Genomic DNA, 5,570 nt, shown 5'->3' with positions numbered 1-5,570 from the left:
CCCTAGTGAGGAGATGGCTTGTTCTTTCCACCATGTAAATAACATGCCCAGCAAAGACTCGCTTTGTGGGGCTGCCTAGGGAACAATACAAACAGCAGCTACAAGTCTGTCTTGAGTGTGGATCGCGTGCAATTAAAGAAAACCGGTGAAAAAGAGAAGAAAGCCTTCCCTGGGGCTCTGTTAAGAGAGGAAACGGCACTTTCCAGTAAGCCAGCCAGTGTGGTACCAGAAGTATTGGGTTAGCCTTTTTCCTTGGGTCCTTCCTACCCGGTGAGGCCCCGTGAGGTTGGGGGAAAGAGACAGCGTAGACACCTTTGGGAAATTGCTGGTAAATACCACAGCCCCTCACTCTTCTATCTCTTTGATTCTTCCCCTCTCTGAGGCTTTCCTCCCCACCTTTTCCTTCTCTCCCATCTCCTCTTCTCCTCTTTTGCACCTTAAGGCCTGTTTCTCAAACTTTCCGACTAAGGCACCCCCAACAGCGAAGTGGACACCAAGTCAGCCCTGCTGACTACAAAGGTGAAGTCACTTCATTTTATCTTTAAAAATTAGTGTGCATTTTTTATTCTATGCCACATTTATCTTAATTTTTTTGGGAGGGGGGTGGAAATGCTTCAAACCATTTACCTAAATCTAAATATAAACCTAGATTGCATTGGATTGATGCTTTGGGAAAATGGACCTCAGTTTTCTGGGCCACCTGAGAACACAGTCTGAAGCCCCCAGGGGTCTCTCTGGGCCCCTCAGAGACCCGCAGAGCACCCACCCAACCGGAACATCTCAGGACCTCATGTAGTGTGGAAGATTCGGGGTAGGGCCTGAGCCCCAGGCCAGCCCACCAGGTCTGCTCTGCTCTCAGGGTTCAGAGGCCTCTGGTGCCCATCTGGGGAGGGGCTTCCCGTCCAGGCGGCGGTCACATGCCTGCCTCCACTCTCAGATGCTGCAGCAGTGTCGCTGTCTTCTTCACCCCTCCCCTGGGCCAGCTACAGAAAGCAAGCTCTAAAATAAACCCGAGACTTCCCTGACAGTCCAGTGGTTAAGACTCTGCGCTTCCAGCACAAGGGACAGCATGTTCAATCCCTGGTCAAGGAACTAAGATCCCACGTGCCGCACAACACAGCCAAAACAATAAAGTAAACAAAGCAAATCTGGCCCCATCACTGTCCCGCCTAAACCCACAGAGGTGTATCCATCGTGCTGAGAATGACGCCCAAATGCCTGGCATTGCCTGCGCCCGCCGCGCCTCTCACTCACTCCACTCAGTCACAGCGGCCTCCACGCCGCGTGTAGAAGCACCCAGCCCTGCCCACCGCGGGCCTTCACACATCACGTCCCTCTGCGGGGAGCAGGCTTCGTGAAGCGCACTGCGCTGGCTCCTCCCACCGCCGCCCTGACGCTCGCTGTACAGGGTCCGCCCCAGCGGCCCGGCCACCGCTGTCCCCCTCACCCAGTGCGTCCTCACACCCGCTGATGGGCCCTGGAGCCGCTCCTTCACTTCTCTGCTCCTCCCTTGCAGTCTGTCTCCGCCCGGGGAGCCCCGTGCGCACATGGCAGGGACTCAGCCACAGAGCTCACAGCGACTCCCGGCACCCACCGCAGGACCCGGCACCCAGCCGGCGCTCAGCAAACACTCGTGCAGTGAGTGAAAGAGGAAGGGGAAACAGGAAGCCCGCCCGAAAGCGGAAAGGCGTTCGCTGTTAACGCTGGATACTGGGGCTTCTGGGCGCCTCTCGCGCTCCCCATCCCCATGTCTCTCTCTCGCTCTCTCTGTCTCTCTCTCATTCCCCGGCGGGGAGGTTGCACGAGGGCTTCCTCTGCACAGTAGACCAGGAGGCTGGAAATATCACACAAGTCACGAGAGCCTCGTTAAAGTCTCCCCTGACACCTGCTTCCAGTGACGCACGCCTGAAAAGTAAGTTTTCCGACTAATTGGCTCTACCGTCCCCAGCCCGGCGGGTGTCACAGCGATCGGGCACTGCCGTCACAGTAATAATACCTTAGATTTATGGAATGACCTTTCTCCCCACTCCAAAGTGGCTAAGAGACATGGGAGACAGCTGAAAATGCTAAACAGACAGAAATGGGACACGAAGAGATTTAAGACAGAGCCTTTAAAAACTCCAGGGAGAAGCTGATAAATGGCAGAAACCGTCACAATATTGTAAAGCCGTTATCCTCCAATTAAAAATAAATAAATTTAAATTTTAAAGAAAGATTCCAGGGAGGGGAAATGGTGGGGTTTGGGGGAGCCTTGAATGGGCCTCGCTGGGAGGAGAGCTGTGCCTCCACCACACCAAGGACAGAAGAGGAGCCGGGGTCGCTGAGGGTCCAGGCTTCTGGCATCTTCTTGCCCAGATTCTGGTCTGTGCCAGTGGCCAAGGTGGAGACCCAAACACGGGCACCTCTCAAGGCCTCCCTTGAGGGACAAATACTCGACATACTGAACTTCATGCCCAGAGTGGGGCTTAAGGATCCTTGGTTCAAATTAAGAATCCCAAGGCCTCAGGACAGCTAACTAGCCACTTCTAACACCATCAACTTGACCATCGTGGCTTTTCCACTCTTTTTTTTTAGAAATATGAAATCTGATGCAGAAAGCCAGCTATAAATCAGATTAAATGAAAGCCATTCTGATTGAAGTAGGGGCCCAATTCTTCCCCTGGCCCCAATGGGGCCTTCCTTTTGACCCCCATACAGGCAACTAGCTCCATACAGCTGGGGACAGCGAGTAGAGACAGTCACTGCTCTGGAGGAAATGGCAAATCAGAACTTCCCCAATGTATCTTAGTTTTTTAGGACACGTGGACATTCCCCCCTCTCCAGCTAAGCCCAGCGCTGCCCTAAGACTCACAGTGGGAGTTGAGGAAGGTTGATTTCACAACACAGATTCTCAGGCCCACGTTTTAAGCAGGGCTGGGATCTCTCACCTTGGGCACAGAATTCAGGGGAAGCAAAAAAAAAAAGGAAAAAAAAAACTTGGTCATCAAGATAAATCATATTTTAATGCAGTAATTTTTAAATCAAGATTCTGTTCAGTTCAGTCGCTCAGTTGTGTCTGACTCTTGTGACCCGATGAACCACAGCACGCCAGGCCTCCCTGTCCATCACCAACTCCCAGAGTCCGCCCAAACCCACGTCCATTGAGTTAGTGATGTCATCCAACCATCTCATCCTCTGTCGTCCCCTTCTCCTGCCCTCAATTTTTCCCAGCATCAGAGTCTTTTCAAATGAGTCAGCTCTTCACATCAGTTGGCCAAAGTGCTCAATGTTCTACAAACTCACAGTGACCACCACGAAGATAGGATCTGCCTTTGCACTTGTGTAACTCAGACCCACACGCCTCGCTTCCTGCCTGGACCCCCAGGATTTCCTGCGGCCCTGCTCCGGCCACCCAAGCCCGTGTCCCAAGAAGTGCAGGCAGAAGCCCATAGCCCCTGGCACCGCACTGCTGGGCACGGGCCCCTTCCCCTTGGAGGGGATCAGAATGGCCCCCAACCCCTCTCCCTACCAGAGTGAACCTTCCAGAACCAGGCCCCCATCCTCACGGGGCCCGCACAGCGATGGGGAGAGCGAGAGAAACAGTGAAATGAGAATTGAAAAAAACACTTGCTGATGGTGAGCACAGGATGAGCTGGCAGACAGTGACTGGGGCCAGGGACAGGCGGAGAGTGGGCCCCAAAGACAGTCGGGAGGGACTCTCAGGGGAGGTGACCTCGCACTGAGGACCTGGAGGGGTGGGCGGGGCAGCCTTCCCAGCAGGCAAAGCCCGGAGGTGGGAGGCCCCAGGCATGTCACCAGCTGTCGAGGGAGCCTGTGAGCCCGGAAACACGGGCCCCCCGGGAGCAGCCTTCCTCCCGGGGAGGAGACTCAGGTCTGCACAGCGGACACTCTGAACAAACATTTCCAGAGACCTCACTCCGAGCCCGGCCCTCTCAGAGCAGCTGGGGACAAAACAAGCAAGCAAACGGCAGAGCTGGACTCGGCGCCCAGCACAGAGGGGCTGGCAAGTCACTGGGGAAAGGGCACGTGAAAAAGACTTCTGCACATCTGGGATGATCGGGTGCAGGTGCCCAGGGCGGTACGAGCACGGGGAAAGACGAGAGCTGGGAATTCCCTGGCATTCCAGTGCTTAAGGCTCAGATTTCACTGCTGGGGCCCGGAATCAAGCTCTCGTCGGGGAACTAAGATCCTGTAAGCTGCTTGATGTGGCAAAAAAAAAAAGACATCAACTAAAGGAAGCATGGTTTACATTCAGATTTGCATTTGCTATTAATAAAATGGCCTTACTTATATTTTCTTTCAGAAAAAAAAAAAAAGACAGTGTTCCTCCTAAAAAAAAAGACAGTGTTCTCCCGTCTTCCCATCCAGTCCTGTTAACGTGTTTGGGGAGTTTGGCCACTTAACTGCTCCAGTGGGCCGGTCCCCAGCCCCTCTCACATGGACTGCTGCCTGAGCCCCCTCCTCGGTTTCTCCGATCGCCTGCCTCCCCTCCCAACTGTTTTCGGCACAGCAGCAGAGGGGCCCTGTTGGAATGCAAGTCAGATCACACTCACCCACTGTTCAGAGTGTCCCCCCAACCAGCTAATGTCCCATCCCACTCAATCAAAGCCGGAGTCTCTCTCAGCCTCATCTCCGTGACCTGGTCTCCTGGTCTCCTTATCTCTCCTTTTACAGCAACCTCTTTACTCAGTGAACAGGCCAAACATGGTCCGACCTCAGGGCCTTTGCACTTGCTGTTTCCTCTGCCTGTTCGGCTCTCCCCTAAGGTACATCCACGTGCCCCCTCTCTCCTCATTAGGGTCTCTGCTCAGACGTCACTTAAACAGAGAGCCCTCATCTGACCTCCTGCCAGCAGCCTGCTCAAAAGACCATGCTGCCAGCATGCCCCAGGGTACTGACCATGGCTCTTCTGTATTCTGATGCTTGGACATCCAGGGCCTGGCAGACCCAGGGATGCTCCTCCCAGGGATGGCCAGTTCCTAGAGATGGTGAACCACACACCCACAAGTGTGCTTTTCAAATACAAAGCAGCCAACCCGGATGCCATACCCTCGACCACCTCTTTCCACCTCCCTTCTCGGGGTCTCACACACCAGGCCACTCTCCACCTGTCCTAATCACCCAGCGCCAGATCAGACCACCAAGCACAGCCCTATGACCAGAGCTTACTGCAGCTGTTCAGACTGGCCCGTCCTGAGCCTGCTCACTCTGCCTTGCCCACTCCTTTTCTCGAAACCACAGCAAAGCTCTGGCCCACAGTTTCCCCTCCCTCTGCCTCTGACCAGAAACTGGTTCTTCCCCACGTGGCCCCCCCACAATGTGGGACATACCCTTCTTTGGGGAACTATGAGTATAATAAACTCTCTTTTCAGTGGCAATTGTCTCCTGACCTGTTGGCCTCGCCATACCTGAATAATAATAAAATCTATACTTTAAAACACCCAGCCTCTAAACCGGATTCATCCTCCTCGAAGAGCCTAGTTATCATCCAATACCTTATGTATTTATTGCTCTTGGGCTTTGTCTCTCCACCAGATGACCAGCTCCAGGAGGGCTAGGACCTCACAACA

This window comes from Bison bison, unplaced genomic scaffold (genome assembly GCF_000754665.1).
Source record: "Bison bison bison isolate TAMUID 2011002044 unplaced genomic scaffold, Bison_UMD1.0 scf7180017864038, whole genome shotgun sequence".
Lineage (NCBI taxonomy): Eukaryota > Metazoa > Chordata > Mammalia > Artiodactyla > Bovidae > Bison > Bison bison.
The sequence above is the reverse complement of the archived record's forward strand: the minus strand, read 5'-3'. Positions refer to the sequence as shown.